We start from the raw sequence: 18,171 nt of genomic DNA, 5'->3' as shown, positions 1-18,171 counted from the left end.
CTGCTTTGGTGGATATTCAATGAGTCCCATAGTCTGTTTGCAAAGAGGGATTGATGGATAAGCAGACTGGTGATCTTTATCAGATATAAGATCAGAGTTTACACAACACAATATTAGGCGTTATTTTGAGAAATAGCCCCTGGTAGTGACCAGAGATTTGATGAGAAATACATGGGGTGAAGGACCTCCTCCTGACTCAAGGCTGCAGGGTCAGGGTTTGTACGGTGACCAAGAGAAAGCTGCACCGTCATTGAAAGATGACATCGCAGCTTTATATTAGTGACTCCGAGGGCCATGTTTGTAGTCCTGATGGTCATTTGTTTGTCAAAAGCGGTACAGAAAACGACAATATCTCGGGAATTGCCTGGATGTTGGGGGACCACAGAACAACCCTTGGGAGACTCCTCCGTTAATAAAAACACAAGCCCCCCCAAACAAAAGTGTGGGATCTCTGCTTTAAGGATATGATTAGGTTTTGTGTCTGGAATCAATCTGTTTTGTTAGCAGTCCAGTTTACATTGGGACACCCAGTGAGTGTTTGCACTGAAAGCCATGTAACATTACTAACCTGTAGGCAGCTGAAACTTATTTATTATTATGTAGCATGATTTATTTTCAGGAACATTTTTGGAACAGTTAAAGTTAAATAGTGTTTTTGTTAAGAGTTTTGGACGTGAGGAATATTTCTATACGTTAGGGCAGCATTGTTTGTGTATGAACTTCTTTGCATATTTACTGTATCTCAACTTATTACACATAAGAACACATTTTTTTTTTCCTTGCACCATTTGTGCAAACAGCTTTGTGACTCGTTAGTCTGTTGGCAATTAAGGAAATCATTTTACTAGCAAATTAAATGTTAATATCGTGGAAATCAACTCTTTGGATACCGCACATTCTCTTTCATTATATCTAACTCTTACATGTTATCACTGGCACACATAAGCCAATCATTTGTGCCAACTTGCATTTTTCATATATTTCACCCTAACGATCTACCCTTCCCATTCTCACCACATTTGATGAATAAATCAGAAGGCACTCTCCTATGAAAACAGCCTCATTTCAACCCGATCCTGTTCGGAGCCACAACTTATGTGTCAAAAAATAGGGCTACAACCTCATTTTTCCAGTTTCCATAACTGTCAACTTGATCGCTGTGACATGCTACATGTTTCCCTTTGCCATTAGTCATCATGTAGTTCCTGCTCTTATCCCCATTGTTTGTACAGGCATACCCCGGTTTAAGGACACTCACTTTAAGTACACTCACGAGTAAGGACATATCAAACATCAGCTCGCGCATACGCCTGTCAGCACGTCCTGAACAGCAATACCGGCTCCCTACCTGTACCGAAGCTGTGCGCAAGCGGGGAGACTATAGAGCCTGTTACAAATGTGTTATGTACATCAGTTATGCACGTATATGACGATTGCAGTACAGTACATGCATCGATAAGTGGGGAAAGGGTAGTGCTTCACTTTAAGTACATTTTCACTTTACATACTTGTACTGGACCCATTGCGTACGTTAATGCGGGGTATATGCAGGGCCATCTTAACAACATTAGGGGCCCCCGAGCAAAGCAGTGCTTGGGGCCCTGCCTACACAATCACTCACCAGCCTCCCACGCGCTCACTAGCAGCAGCAGGCACCGAACGTGCTGCACTGCTAGGCTGCGAGCGGTTGTGACACGAGCCGGGGTTCCATTTCTGGGCGGGGGAGAGCGAGCGGTGCCTTGGGGGGGAGAGAGAGCACTCCTAGCTAGACTTAGAATGGTGGGCACGCGTGGGGCCCCCGGGCAACTGCCCAGCGTGCCCATACGTTAAGACGGCCCTGGGTATATTGTTTCTTGGAGATGAGGAGGAGCGCAGGCAGGTGTAGCAAAATATGCAAAAAAGAATAACATATATAGTGCAGATGGTAAACACTGTGTAGATAGATGTAATCTATAGATTACATCTATCTACACAGTGTTTACCATCTGCACTATATATGTTATTCTTTTTTGCATATTTTGCTACACCTGCCTGCGCTCCTCCTCATCTCCAAGAACAATCTACCCTTCTGGGACCCGGAACTGTCCCATCAGAGGAAGTTGAGCTGCTCTTTACACATATTTATTTTTCACTATTGGTGTTATATTGTGTGATATTAGTTGTATTCCCAACAACATTATTGGTTCACTTGGGAGCGCCCAATCCACTTCCCCACCCATCCCCTCCACCTTCCCTCACATCCCCTTGTTTTGGCCCTGGGTATATGCCTGCACTTTATTTTCTATGTATTGTAATTTTGTAAAGTGCTGCATACACAGTTGGCCCTATATACATAGGATTACACAAACATTCATACATACTTCACTTGCTTTCTACACTCTTTCTTCCTCTCCTTGCTATGTAACATGAATTGGAGAGAACCTATTTCTCCGCAAATCTTATTTTAGCGATACGCATATTGAAGAAAAGTGGACAGATGAGAAGAAGACATGAAATGAAAGTGGGGAGAGTAGAGGGAAGGGGGGACGGATGTTGCGAGTACAGTGTATGGAAGTATGTACAGTATGGCAGTATGGAGAGAAGTGGGAATGCATGAGGGAATAAATGGCAGTGCTTGGTAAAAACGCAGATGGGAAAGAAAGAAATTGGAGCAGAAGATAGAATACACCCCACTAAAGGAGACAGCATGGAAGTAGGCACAGTTGTGTTTTTATTTATTTAAATGACTTGATGTGGTCTTGGGACATTTCATTTTTTACTTTGCTAGAACCTCCTGGCTGTAATGTGAAATGTCAACATATTTTATAGCCTTCTGGTAAAGAAAGGAGATACTAAAAGAAATCTCTCTGTTCACTTGGCGACATTGTTATGCACACCCAGTTGACACGGCTGATAAACAGTTTTGCCTCCCACTCCTTAGAAAGGGCCAGGCGTTCCTTAGTTAGGGGATGATACTTGGGGTCAGCCTAGTTTTAATATTTTCCAGGACCGAGTAGATGAGTTATTGATTTATGAAGGCTGACCAACTGTTAGTCTCTCTGGGGAATATTGCTTTCTATATGACTTTTGGCAAAATCTGATGATGTCATTAGGTTTGCAAGCTCACTTAAATGTGTAGGGTGTTAAACACTAACTTTCAGTTGACCTCCCACTTACATCAGTTTAGAAATGTTTAAATTCCAATTGTTTTTTTAATCTAGGATATGTTGCTCTCAGTTGTCTATGTACATTGAGTTTTTGAATTGCCGGATTCTCTTCACGGTGAGATTTTTAAAAGAAAGACACAAAGTGCTCCATGTTGTTCATACTCATCTTACAGGAAGCGCAGAGCCATAAGCAACAGGCGGCATGACCTCAAGGCCTAGGTCAAGCCCCCCACCCTTACCTTGCTATACACCAGAGTGGGGAATGGTCTGGCTGGGTACGGGATATAGGCGAATGCTGACAGGCAGCAAATCATTCCACGCTCCTCACTGAATTTTCTTCTCTGCTGATCCGGGACTGGTGTTTACCACGGCATATACGTGTGTCACCACCCCGTTGGGGTTGCATTGGCCCGCAGAGGTTAAAGAAACAATCTGAGGTGGAGTTTACGTTGAAATACTGTCCTTACTTCCAGACTACAGGGACGCATTAGCGGAGTCTAGCAAGAAAGGCGACTGTAAGGCCGATGACATTGAGAGGCTGTTCCCCCATACATTTGCGAACTGGCTTCAGGCTTTCTCCAGCCTCGCTAGTGTAAATGGCGACAAAGCTCCCGACCTTTGCTCAGCCCGGTTCAAGCACCAGGACATGATAGGGTTCACGCAGCGGAATTATTGCCTAATGTACGGAGCAGCTTGAGGGGTTTGCGGGCCATGGTTTGAACGTCGTTTGCCTTACCAGTGGGTGGAGAACTCTGGCAGGGTTAGCACTCCTGTTTTGCTGTATTTTAATAAACGGTATGGTGATTGTACCCCCAGACCTGTGTGTGTGTGTGTGTGTGTGTGTGTGTGTGTGTGTGTGTGTGTGTGTGTGTGTGTGTGTGTGTGTGTGTGTGTGTGTGTGTGTGTGTGTGTGTGTGTGTGTGTGATATGTAGGATTTGGGGGGAGGGGCCAGGGGAATCAGCATTGAGGGTTCTGAGCTCATGTTATCTCTGACCTTGTAGATTTATGTTAGATATTTTTTACTTATGTTGCCCTTGTTCCCCCGGACCAGGGAAGAAACTACCAATTGATATAGGAAGAAGGATACCTGGCGCTCAATTGACACTCAGTCCATATGATGTAAACAGTCCTTTAGGATTCCCCCCTGGAAAGTCCAAGTCTTTAAAAATGGAAATTGGAGATTTTCTTAACTGGCCAGATTCTTGATGCTCCACAAGAAATTCTCTTGTTCAATGTAGTTGAGAGAATCTGTGCTTTGCCCCCTTCTCCTCTGCTGATGACACGAATCCCACGTGTAGTTCCTCAATCTCCTCTGGCCATGGTGCTTTCAGATGTCCCAAACCACGATTGGCCCCAAAAAGGAGAGAGTAAGAGCATAGATGGTGTAGGCTGCACAAAAATTTATTAAAACACGGCTAGATTAGCCAATTGAACACTCGCATGCTATATGTGACTAAAAACAACACTAGGATGGCGTCCGCAACTTGTACGGGATCCTCCTTGGTGCTACGGCTTAGACCACGAGATCTCACCGCCTCTCTATGGCGGGTTCCGACTCCCGCATTCTCACCGCCCTCTGGAGTGTGTTCCGGCGCAGGCCTTGATGACATCACACTGAATGCGCCGCCTGTGTCTCTGGAAACTCCCCTGCCATGGGGGAATCCTAACATCATATGGACTGAGTGTCAATTGAGCGTCAGGTATCCTTTTTCCTTTATCAACTGACCTATATGCAAGTTGGAGAGATACTTGCATTGTGGGACACCTTGGCAGCTCCTTTCCTTTTGTTATTTCAATTGGTTTCACATTATTTGTATTATTATTGTTGCACGTTAATCACATTGTATAGAGATACAGGTCAAGCGCTGTTTTGTTTAGGTGTTTTAGTTTTCACTTGTATTGTAAGAAACAACAATGCTGCTATTACGTGTTGGCAACCAGGAGGCCTGAGCCTCCGCCACTGGGAGCCTGTTGTGATACTGTTCGTCTCGGTGCAGCAAGGGGAGAGTGGGGGGGGTGGGGGGGGGCCTAAGGCCTGTGTGCTGCCCTATCAGGGGCTCAGACCTAGGACCCTCCCCTTGGGTAAAAAAGGGGCTGCAGATCCTACATTTAGTGGTTGTTGGAAGTGTGGAGCCACGGCTCTGTTCACCTTCCTTACCCTTTCACAGGGGAGTGCGATACTACCCCTTACTCCACCAGGGAATAAGGGAGCAAAGGATAGAAAAGAGTGTACACGTTGGTATGCTGTAAGAAGAATAAAGAACCATCCTTTGTTTTATACTCCTGCCTGAGACTGCAGTTTATCAGGGGGAGTGCAAGAGGGTTTTCCTGCAGGAACTGCATCCAGCCTTGCTGGGGCCTGCTGGAAATGAATGCGTTGCACCCGTAAAGAACTGGGAAGATCCCTAAAGCCTGTCCTGTTAGTCCCCAACTAACACCGGCAGACACTCAGTTTCCTGTAAGCCTAGCAGGTGAGCAGCACAACAACTCTAGGCAACAGTGAAATCTCCCAGAGGGCGGGGGAACACCTGTTACAGAATGTTAAAATCAGAAATGTGTTACTGTAAATAGAAAATACAAATATTACTACTGAGTGTCTGCAACCCTGCTTTTCCCTCATTATCTCCCAGCATACGATGCTTTTACTGAAGCCAGGGATTCTGGGAAATGACATGTTATACACTGTACAGTGAAGAGGTTTTGTCACTTTTTTACCCTTCATAATTTATATAATGTTTTGCTGTAAATAAAAAGTCCCAATAAGTTTTCTTTGATACATATGGTATGTATGTATGTCTATTATATAGCGCCACTAATATACCCAGCGCTTCACAGTAGTAATACACGTGATAATCATATAAATAGCAAATAATGCAAATAACAGAGCATGGGAATAATTCTTCAGACATAAAAATTAGAAGAATTTACAATCTAATCTAATCTGGTACAGATGAATTGCCTTAGAATTGCACCACTTTTGCCTTTATACATATAGCCGGGCTCCCCTCAGCCGCCATTGTTGTTGTTGTGGGGTGGGAGATTGCCGCAGTGCAAGGAACGCTCCGATATATGGAGGTTCCGCGTAGAGGGCGCCGCCATGTTGAAGGCTGGCGCAGGCGCAGGACCGGCAGGGCAGGAGGTTGCGCATGCGCGGGCATAGTTGCGAAAGCCCACGAAGGAGGAGAGCTCTGATAGGGAGGGAGCCCAGGGAACTACAAGTCCCAGCAACCCCGCGGAACCCCGTGACACGCAAGAACCAATCAAGCGTTAGGAAGGGAGCAAAAGGGGTCGAGGGGCGCGCACGTTGTTCAGAGTTAGCGGGAGGAGGAAGGAGACGGAGCTCCGGTGTAGGGAGGCATTCAGCCCCTACCTAGGCCTTGTACCCCAGGCCCAGTTAGGCCCTGAGCCCCAGCAGTGTGGAGCAGAGATAGGGACTGGCCCTAGACAGGTTCCGGTTCCCTTACTGTGTTACGTGATCGCTAACAGAGACATTGCTTATCCAGCAGGAGGTCTGGGCTCAGACCCTGCTACTGTGCTGCCGCGCGTCTGGGTGGGATCGCCCCGGACGCCTATGGCCGACGTCAACTCGGCCCCCACTGATCCTTTGTGAAAATCCTTGCAGGCCCGGGTACTGGAGTGCCCGGCAGGTAAACCACAAGTGCACCAACTATATCACCACTTATTCAGGACACAGTGGCTGCACAGTCACACATATAGGCTCAGTATCTCACTTGAGGGTGGGGGGGGGGATATATTGGACTGGGGAACTGGACACGGGGTGGGATCATCCGGTGAAGGAGGGTAGTGAGCGTCCTGCGAGACGCAGTAGCTGGTGTCTCCTCTAAGGAGGGACACCTGTTGATGCGAAAGAACCACGCAAACACCGTTCATGCTAGTAAAGTCATTTGGTTGGTTATATTGCTGTGTGTGTATTGATGTACATAAGTGTCCTGCGAAGAACCACTCCCTCTCTGGCGGGAGCTGTCGCAGGTGGAGGCGCTGCACCAAGTATCAGGTATTAGCTATTATTACGTGTGCCCCAGGCTCTCCGTGGCGGAGGCTTAGGCCCTGTGAGCCTACAGGTCATACAGCATATGGTAGCGGTCTGTGTTCACTAGGAAACAGGGCTACATATATATGCCTGGTAGACCACATTGTGTGCCTCTTTATGCTGCATATTTAGTTGTCTATTCAAGGGGTGCACAACTGCAGTCCTCAAGCCCCCCCCCAACAGGTCAGATTTTCAGGATAACCCAGCTTCAGCACAGGTGGCTCAATCAGTCCCAGCTTCAGCACAGGTGGCTCAATCAGAGACTCAGTCTTTGAATGAGCCTCTGAGCCACCTGTGCTGAAGCTGGGATATACTGAAAACCTGACCGTTTATGGGGACTTGAGGACAGGAGTCCTCAAGGAATTGGGCTCCCTTGGCCAATTCAGTGCTGCCTTAATTGTGCACCAATCCTAAATGAACCCTGCAGTTTGTTTGTTGGGCACCACCTCCCCACTATACAGCATGCTGAAACAAACCAGTAGCGCCCTAACGATATGATTAGTTTATGTTAGTTTCCTAAAGCAGTGCGAAAGGTGAAGGAAAGTAGAGACACAAAAGGTCAAATGTTTTCAGTTGCACTGTACCCTATCAAGAATTATTTAGACTGGTGGCAGTCAGACAGAACTCAGCCCAAAGTCTTTTCATTCACATTTTTCTGTATGTTTAATTTGAAACCTACATTATGATCTGTAAGCATGTTGGTGACAAAAATAACATGCCACGATTGTCCCCGCTTCCTGTCCCCCATTCACACAAGAAATCTGTTGTGTCCAAGATAAGCAGATAATTAAACATAAAAAGAGCCATTCTAACAGGGTGAATGCCGGTTCATAATGTTAAATATATGCCTTAATTGACTTAAATTAGCATAGACTCTATATCCCTTGGGGCATCTCTTATAGCTGGCTGCCATCTGCTACTAAAAGCTAAAGCCTGGGGCAGACTATTTACATCCTATCACAGTACCCTGTCTGTCTGCCTGCCTCTGGCATGTGGGGCATGTTACTACAGCCCCATTTTAGTCAGACAGCTCACGAGCAGCTTCAAAGGGGATATTGCTTTATCTGCCACTGTGTGAGGGAGCCCAGTCTGTGTTGGTGCAAGAGCTATGAAGCAAGACTGGGTTGATGACAAGCAGTGAAGGACCAAGAGAAACAGAAAGCATGGATAACACAGATTGATGAAAGCTGTTGGAATACCACTGGGGTTTGCAAAGGAAAGTGACATTAGCCCAGTGAAACCAATGAACGCGATGCATATCAACTTGGGGTTTGGATTTCTTTTCTGGGGTCAGATGACAAGATGGTGAGAGATACATTTGTCTTCTCTTTCACGGTAAGTTATCCTTAAGAAAAGAGTCTTTCATTCTCTACTTAGTTAAACATGCAGGGAGAGCAGAGAAAATTCATTTTCTCAACGTTTGTGCAGTTTCTAGCCTTCAAAAAATAGATATGTATATTTATAGGTATGCATTGATTTTGGTGTTATAAATAGAAGTAGCAGTTTCACAGTATTAAAAAAAAATCTTTAATGTGTACTTAATTATTAGGCTTTCCCTTTTTTATTTAGACTAGCAATTGATACAGTACAGTGTATTATAGGACACGCTTTTGGGAGTTCTCTCTCTCTTCCTCAGGTCAGCAATACTGATTTACAAAGATGCCATTAGTTTAACACAGATGTAAAATCCAAGGTGGATCATCATCATCATGTATTTTTTAAGTAAAAGCACGCGTCCGTTTAAGAACAAACTACAATTATACACAATTAATGTTGTACAATTTTGATGATACACAGACATGGCAATAAATGGATGAAAGGGATAGTGGGAAATGTGGGGACCAGGAAAAGGAAATCTAGAATATGCACTCACCATATATAGAATGAAGAGAGCGAGAGCCTGTAGGACCATGCATCCAGCGGCAGTGTGAAGAAGGTGGGCTGCAGGAATGAAGAGAGGGAGAGCCTGTAGGACCATGCATCCAGCGGCAGTGTGAAGGTAGGCTGCAGGAATGAAGAGAGCGAGAGCCTGTAGTACCATGCATCCCGCGGCAGTGTGAAGAAGGTGGGCTGCAGGAATGAAGAGAGGGAGAGCCTGTAGGACCATGCATCCAGCGGCAGTGTGAAGGTAGGCTGCAGGAATGAAGAGAGCGAGAGCCTGTAGGACCATGCATCCAGCGGCAGTGTGAAGGTGGGCTGCAGGAATGAAGAGAGCGAGAGCCTGTAGGACCATGCATCCAGCGGCAGTGTGAAGGTGGGCTGCAGGAATGAAGAGAGCGAGAGCCTGTAGGACCATGCATCCAGCGGCAGTGTGAAGGTGGGCTGCAGGAATGATTTACTGTCATGCCATTGATTCCTTCCAAACCATCCTTAGCTGACAAGCAATAACCAAGGGAGAAAGCACAAAACGCCCATAGCGTAAAAACGTTTAATCAATCAAATGTATAAAAAGACAGGTAAGTATTGCACGTATAGTATGAGAATATTTTATATTGTGAAGAAATTTAACATTGCTTGTAAGTTTTCAAGAGCAGGGCTCTCCTTACCTCTGTATCTGTCTGTGCATGTTTGTCCTTATTTGTATGTAACTCTGTTTATGTAGTTATCAATCTCTGTACCCCCTTTTGTACCGCACAGTGAAATATGTTGGCACTTTACAAATAAACAACAATAACAACATTGCCTACTGGAAGAGTAACAGATATAGTATTTTGTATCAAAGGAGCGAGAGGGAGTGGGTGGTATGATGCCTTTTATTGGACCAACAAATAGCTGATATGTTACAAGCTTTCTAACCTCGGGTCCTTCATCATGTACTGTATGGCAGAAATATAGAATGAAAATGCTTATATGCAGTGTTTGTAAGAGGGATATCTGGCTACAACAACCAGATTCCCTCTTACAAACATGGTACAGTATATAATAATTTTGTTTCTGTATGTCTGCCATACCCGATGAAGGACCCCGAGAGATTCGAATGCGTGTAACATATAACACCCACTCCCTCTCCCTCCTGTGTTACTACACAGAGGAAAGGACCAACACTGCCCCCACCCTTCTTTGCCTACAGATATATTATGGAATGCTCACTCCCTATAATATATTGTGGAACATTCACTCTCTCTAAACTTTTATTTGCTTGACTGAACACCCCCCTTCCTCCCCCCCCCCCCCCACCCTCTCCCCGGCCTGGGCACTTATCCACTGTATAACTGTATATATATTTTTTATTATTATTATACTTTTTTCATCTTCACCTTATTGTTTACCTTTTTAGTTATATTTATATGTAAATATTCTTAATATATTTCACTTTGTCGCTTTCTGCAGCGCACACATACAGTATCAGTTTAGACTAAGGCTGTGCTTATAGTGCCGGCAACAACGACGCAATGTCGCGGCAAAACAAATGCATGGCCGCCGTTGCGTGTGTTTTTCGTAAGTGCGACGTGACGGAGCGACAGATTGGTCGTGATCGCTGGAAGTCATCTGTATTTGATTTTCCAGCGACCGTCGCGTCGCCGGCACTATAAGCGTAGCCTTAGCTGACATAGGAGGATTGATTACCCACTTTTTCCAAACTGGCTATGTTTATTGTGTGTTTCTCTTTTTTTTTTTTATTCCATTTTGATGAATATTTTTAATTCTGTTATTAATAAAAATAAAAACAAGAATTCTCTCAGTACTGGATTCTTAAACTATGTTTAGAAAGGATGAAATAGTCTGAGTAGGTTGGGGACCACAGAGTTGTACTGTAGGTATTGAATATCAATATGTTCTTTGTGGGGGCTCAGTTTTCTAAGGGAAACATTGAATTCTGTAGTGATATTGCGGTCTATGGGGCCTATTCTAGTATCTCCAAAGATTGACAAACCGCCTCGAAAGTGCACTTTAGAAGCGGATCGGCACGCTTTGCTATTCTGTATGTGTCCAGTCCGTGTCTAAAATACTTTTTTAGAAGCGGTTTCGCTCTTGAAAGGAAGCCAGGGAAAGGGAACTACAGGTTGCTGCCCTGAATAGCAGAGGTTGTGGGTTCTGATCTTCCTGGGTCTGACACCAGTACCCTCTTCATCACACTGTGCCTAAGACCAGCGGTGCGGAGATTCGCTGCAGGGGGTGCTGGGTTTACAGAGGCCCCACGCGCTTTCCGAAGGCACTTATATTAGTGCCGTGGAAGCAGAGAAGGCCTCTGTAAACTGCACTCACCTTGCTTCTGTAGATGTGTCACCATGGCAACGCGGCGTCAGCGATGCCGTGAGGTCATGTGGGTGATGTCATGATGCCGACGGCAAAGTAAGAGGTGAGGGCGGGGGGCGCAGAAAGGGGAACAGTCAGCAGGGGGGCACAGGGAAAAAAGATTGTGCTCCCCTGCCTTAGGCTGCGCGTATAGTGCCCACGACGGCGACGCGGCATGGGCGACCAGGCCATTGAGTGACGTTGCATCACCGTCGCCAGCACTATAAGCACGGCCTTAGACTTGTCAGTATAGGTCTTATGGAAATCTTTCAGGAGGTGTGGTATGTGAGCCATTTAAATATCCATTAGCGTATCTAAGGCGTACTCATTTTTGAAGTCGGGGGGGCCTCCATGTGTTGTTTGAGGGGATACATATAGTGCTTGGGAATCTACTAAAATAGGTCTCTAGCTCTCTCCCTGAGCGAGAGAAAAAAATCTGTGCGTTATTTGAAACTATTTCATCTTTTGAAGTTAACGGAGCTACTAGAATACCAGCGTGTTGTCAAAATGTGCAAGTTTCAGCCTTTTTGGTCATATGGGTTGGATTGGAAACCGCATCTAAAAAAAGCCTTTCTCGGACAGTCTGGACATAGAAGAAGGGCTTACAGAACGTGAGAACCTGCATATCCGAGCGAAAAAAGTGTTCTTTCCACACGGAAATGCACTTCTCGCTGCTACTACTAAATCCCAGTGTTTTTAGTAGATTATTTTTTAGATTATTTTGTAAATAGATTTATGGGAGTACTTTAAATTGGAAATTATTTTTAAAAATGTGCTTAGCTCAATGATGATACAGCTCAACTCCCTTATAATGATGTGCTTGGGGTCCAAAGAATCACATTGTGTAAGCAGATCGCGTTAGAAATAATGTACACTTGTATGCATTGTACAGTAAAGTATTTAAGATACCAATAATCGTGTTGTAAAGTATTCATTAATACAAAAATTGGGAGCCACACTTGCATTGCGTTATAAGCGGATCCGCGTTGTAACGGGGTTGAGCTGTACTTACACTGGATTGAACCTTTACACCTCTGATTAAGGCTTGTACTTTTATTTAATTTTTAAGTTCTTGGTCTCCTGTTTACTGGAAAAATGGTGTCATTAAATAACAGAAGGTAGCAAAATGTGTCCAAAATGTGGTTAATCTCTTCAAAAAGGTGCTAGGTTCAATTAGAGCCCAAAGACAATACGTTTTACATTTTAAATTTAATATACGAAAAGCGATACAGTGCTTGTTTACAGAAAAGGGATGTTACAAAGACATACAATATATAATTGCAGACAGTTTAATAAAATAATATGATAAAACAAAGAGCATATACATTACCCACAAACAATATCCGTTCCCTCTAAAAAGGTCTTGGACTTTGAAGATTTGAGAACTCGTGAGCTATGGACACAACACTCCTCTATGTTGTGTTCTACCTTTGATACCAAATGCCTGGTTTTTATGCTCTAAACTTAGACTGTGTGAACAGGACAGTCCAACCTTTTGTGGGTGTGTCTATTCTCCCTCATCAATCTTTTGTTACATTTAAGGCTGGGAGAAAGAATGATTTTCAAACTCAAATGATTCGGAGTATAACATATCCTACAACTCTCTCCCTGTAATCCCTAGAATAATGCTACCCTCACCATTGTATTCATATGATTTTGCCAAAGGCATAGATATAATTTTAGATAACACAACTTTTAGTGTTGAGGGAGGGAACAAATATCTGAGAAATGCAACACAGACAGCCTGTGATATTTGGTATTGTTACACATGTCTACTTTTGTCTGCCACAAATCTTATTTCTATATTTTTAATGATCTTTGGCAGGACGACCTCACGGTAGGATCAGAAAAAATCCATACAGCGCATTTTAGGCTTTAACAAACTCTTGTGTAGTTTATTTCTCCATGTCAACAACAGATAAGATAGACACACTGTCCCTTTAAGGCAAAACCAAATCTTAAAACAAAAGCCAACTCCTCCATAGGCTGAGGCCCTGGTGTTGGCACTGCACGCACGCTTGCCAGACTGGTGGCACGTGCAGCTGAGATCCCCGGTCTGCGGTGAGCTGCAGGGGGAAAAGCGGGGCACGGCCATGACATCACCCGGCAGGTTCGCCCTCATTAGCTGAACCGCCGGGGGCGGGGGCAGTGCTCCATCACAAGTTGTGAGCACAGATTTCCTGTCTTCAGATAAATCTGGTCGTGCAACGCGGCAGGCAAGGTAGGTAGCGGGCCCGGCCCCATCGAGCGGGGAACCTAGCTTTAGTGAGGCTAACTAGACATACCAGAGTCTACCTAATTGAATGGCTAGCGAGGCTGGTTCCAGTCTAAACAACATTATAACTTAAATGTTAGGAAACCAACATAAAAAAGTCTTTAACTGTTGTGCTGGGAATCCATCCCAGGAGACTCCAGGAAATCCCTCTGGAACTGTAACACCATACAGAAAGGGAAAAAAAGTGTATTAAAGGCGCCAATGTATTGTATTCCATTCTGACCTAGGGGGTCAGTTTTAGTATTTAGGCAGCCCCTGCAAAGAATCTACTTTGCAAGGTTGTATTTACATATTGTGTACTAATTATCTAGTTAGCGCTCACCTGCTCTGTGCCTCCAACCATACAGAAAGGGCAACTCTGCTACCTCAGCAGCCTGGCGTTTCCGTGGCTGGGTGTGGGTCTCAGCAGGCTATGTGTCCAGCATACCTGGGGAACCATACAAACCAGTGTCCTACTGGTTGGGGAAAGTCTCACAGCTTTTGCAGCTTGATGACTGCCTTTTAAAACCCCCTTGCAGTCAGGAGTTCAGTCTGTCTTAATTAAGTGCACCTGCAGCTTGCCTTTCTAGATGAGTTTAACCCCCTGCATGCTGGAAAGCATACATACAGAACCGCTCTCTGACCTACGCAGACTGTGACTGTCACAGTTCATACCTTTGTAAATCTGTAAGGAACTGGAGAGTGTCCTTTCTGTCACCTGTTTTGCTAGCCATGGGGTCTTAGGAATTTACATAATGCCCTTTGAAGATACAATTTGATACCAGGTCAAATCTCTGGTACATCTGTACACCATCACCAGTCACTACTATTATAAACATACAGTATTGTTTTATTAGCCCATTAATGCCAGGTGGCCTCACAGAAGACATAGAAAAATTAGGTATTTGTAAACTGAAAGCTAACCCCTTGGTTGCTGTACTGTTAACTCAACTGAACAGGTCAAAGGCATTAACGTCACAGATACCTTAAAAGAGAATTCAGAAAATAGTCTATCTACTCTTAAAAGCATGTGTTGAGACATGGTCTCCCTTTAAACTAACATGGTAGGGCAGAATAGAAACTCTTAAAGTTAATTACAATCTTAAGTATGTTGTCTCTTCTCTATGTGAACAAAAATTGTCATCAAAATAAGTATATAAGACGTAACAAGAGCCCACATGGGAGATATATCAATCATACATTGGCGTATAAAATAATACACTGATGATGCTACTTGTAGCTATTTGCCCAATAAGACAAATATAGCTGTAACTGAAGGTCTAATTAGCCACAATGTGTTTGAGACCAGTGTGTTCCTATCAAAGACGGCCCACATATGGTACAGCCAATAGCAGACCTAATACTAACTTCAAAGGTGACCACCCAGGGTACAAGTACCCCTATATGTGATTGCAGTCTCTCTCTAGCTAGTGGGTTCCTTGAATTCGGCCCACATCTTGTTTAGCTAGCTGTGAACTGCAGAGTGTATACAGATATCAATACCAGCCACCTCGGGTAGATGAAACAGATTACAGGCATACCCCGCATTAACGTACGCAATGGGACCGGAGCATGTATGTAAAGCGAAAATGTACTTAAAGTGAAGCACTACCTTTTCCCCACTTATCGATGCATGTACTGTACTGCAATCGTCATATACGTGCATAACTGATGTAAATAACGCATTTGTAACAGGCTCTATAGTCTCCCTGCTTGCGCACAGCTTCGGTACAGGTAGGGAGCCGGTATTGCTGTTCAGGACGTGATGACAGGCGCATGCGTGAGCTGCCGTTTGCCTATTGGGCGATATGTACTTACTCGCGAGTGTACTTAAATTGAGTGTACTTAAAGCGGGGTATGCCTGTATCCACTGTGTGTCAGTGGAGTCATGCAGTGCTGGCTGCGCTGGCTCGTCCAGAGATCTCCTAAGGTAGGTCCAAGTAGTATAGCCAGGGTATCTCGCTCTCTAGCTAGTGGGCAAACTTCCAGTTATATCATAAAGCTTTCTAACTTCGCCCAGCGTTACTTAATTTAGATCAGAACTCTAATCCAAATACTGCTACCTGGGTGTTATTAGAAAAATCAATTATTTGTCCCAGGCCTCTATATATTTTTCCATTATCATTGTTACCTATAAAGGTCAGACAAACCAATATTTATGGCCTCCCATATGGTTTTATCAGATTTGGTTAAAGGTTTTTATCCCATGTCTCCTAACGCTTTAAAATTATTTAGGATAACATTTGATTTGAAATTGAAAAACAATATTGTTTTTGAGTAAGTGGGTACATGCAGGTATTTTATGCTTAAGGGATATAATTTGTCAAGGTAAATTCTTACCTTTTTGTTTCTTTAGAAGAATCTTTTTGTTTGGACTCTTCACAGGATTTCAATTATTACAGGTTTCAAAAAATGTATTAAAAAGACTTTCCCTAACCTTAATATCCAAAATCCCATCTCTGAATTTCATACTTAATAATAATAATAATAATAATAATTATACTTCTGACTTTGTTTTTAAACACAAACAAAATCTCTTTAGGGCTTTATATATTTATAAATGTTTGATTCAATTAGACAAATCTCTAGTCATATTGGTATAATTATAAGCTGGGTAAAAAGATACAAACTTCCCTATTCCTATTCAAATATGGGAATGGATTTTTGTTGCTGCAGTCAAAACTTAAAAATTTGCATCTCTCCTACAATCTTTCTTTTTCTTTCTGCATAGAGCCAGCTGAACGCTCAGAAAACCTTATCTAACTGGGCTTGTTGACTCTTTAATCCATGTTGGTCTTGTAACAAGGAATATGGCACTTCGGGTCATCTTGTTTTCTATTGCCCCAACACGTTAAAATGTTGGCAGTTCATTTGGAATAACATTTTATCTTGTACAGAATTACAAATTCCTCTGAAACGTATAGATCAACCATATTAACCCTTCTAAAAACGTTTTGATAGCCTCATTTTGCTAGCCATGAGATGACAAGAAGAATACTGTAGATAAAGTATAAGTTAAAGTGAAGCCAAAAAGAATGTTTTAATGAGGGTATAATCAGAGGCAGATGTAGGAAATGATTGCAGCAGCAGCAGATTATGAAACAGAAAATTAGGAGGCGGACATGTCAGTTAGTAAATGCTTACAAGAGTCAAAATGGAAAAGGAAGAAATATGGTTTTCATTGTAGAGTTACAGAGTCCAAGCGATGTTGTAGAGAAGGGAAACTTGGAAGAAGAAAATGCCTCACTCACTCACTCACATGGTCTTCAAGTTCGTCGTATTTATTCAAGGACCTTGAGAAGCTTGGGGACCAAAACGTTGATCCTTGAAATAATACTATGAACTTGAAGACCATGTGAGTCATGCATTTTCTACTTTCCAGTACACTACCTGGAAGTGTTCCAGGTCCTTTTAGCAGCCATGGCTGGAACCTGACATTTGTTCGTGGCCAGCTCGCCCCCGACCAAGTCGCTGCCAGTGTTTGGTCGCCGAGAGACTCAACTGCAGCCGCTCTTCCGCTGGATACTCAGCTACCCTGCGTTTCGCCGATAAGGTAAGTAATTTAAAGGGTTTTAGCGGTTACAGTAGGGGGTTAAAGATAGGGATTTTAGGTTACAGTTTTTACGGTGGGGAATTAGGGTAAGCAGTTAAGGTTTTAAGGGTAAGGGGTTTAGGATAAGGGAGTAAGGTTTTGTAGGGTAGGGCAGCAATGCACAGAGTGGGGGTGTGTAGGATTTTTTGGGGGGGCGCGGTTGGTTGCAGAGGCCCCGCGCTCTTCCCGGGGCATTTAAATTAAATGCCAGGGGATCGTGTGAGGCCTCTGCAACTCACTTACTTGGATTCAGATGAGTTGCTGTGCCCCGTCGCCATGGCAACATGGCGTTAAATGACGCTGCGGTGTCATGCGGAGTGACGTCACACGTCCGTCCCCATGGCAACGGGGTGATGTCACGTGACCCCGCACGTCATTTGACGCCGCCAAACCAGTTAATGGGGGCGCGAGAGCGAGGGGGAGCAGGCAGGGGGGCGTAGCTCGAAAAGTTTGCGCTCCTCTGGGGAAGGGGGTATGTTAGTATCAAGGGTTAAGATTAAGCTTTTTCAGGGTACAGTTAGGGGGCTTACCTTGGCAGCGAAACGGCCAGCTGCATGTCTCTTCGGCAAGGTGAGCAGCGGCTAAACAGCGGTGGCGACTTGGTCACTGCAAAATGGCTGCAACCAAATGTTCGAGACCGCCCATGGCAGTAAACACAGTTTTTGTATTCTTCGGCAGGGATAGAAACAACATTATTTAGGAAGTGTTTAAATATCAGATGATTGCTGTCAGGCATCAGTATACATACCACCAGTTATATATAATATCTTAAAGCTGGAGACCAAGCAATATCCTACATGTGGGTGTTTTTTTTTAAATAAATCAGTTCTGTACTATGAGAAAATACTTGTAGCATTTTTTTTAACAACTCTGAATGACATTTTTAATGTA

The 18,171-nt window shown here is 44.0% G+C and overlaps 1 protein-coding gene across 4 annotated transcripts in view; it reads left to right on the top strand.

The window, feature by feature from the left end:
* Positions 1-18,171, top strand: part of AFAP1 (actin filament associated protein 1) — a 173,855-nt gene that overhangs the window by 53,320 nt on the left and 102,364 nt on the right. The window contains exon 1 of one of the 4 annotated variants that reach the window (XM_075569842.1): positions 8,220-8,533. The exons of the other annotated variants lie outside the window; for them this stretch is intronic. The gene's annotated coding sequence lies outside the window, so the exon portion shown is untranslated. Of the gene's footprint in view, positions 1-8,219; positions 8,534-18,171 lie in introns of those variants that run through there. 4 annotated transcript variants of the gene reach the window in all.

This window comes from Ascaphus truei, chromosome 1, assembly GCF_040206685.1.
Source record: "Ascaphus truei isolate aAscTru1 chromosome 1, aAscTru1.hap1, whole genome shotgun sequence".
NCBI classification, from domain to species: Eukaryota; Metazoa; Chordata; class Amphibia; order Anura; family Ascaphidae; genus Ascaphus; species Ascaphus truei.
Note: the sequence above shows the minus strand (reverse complement) of the source record. Positions and strands in the feature narration are given on the sequence as shown.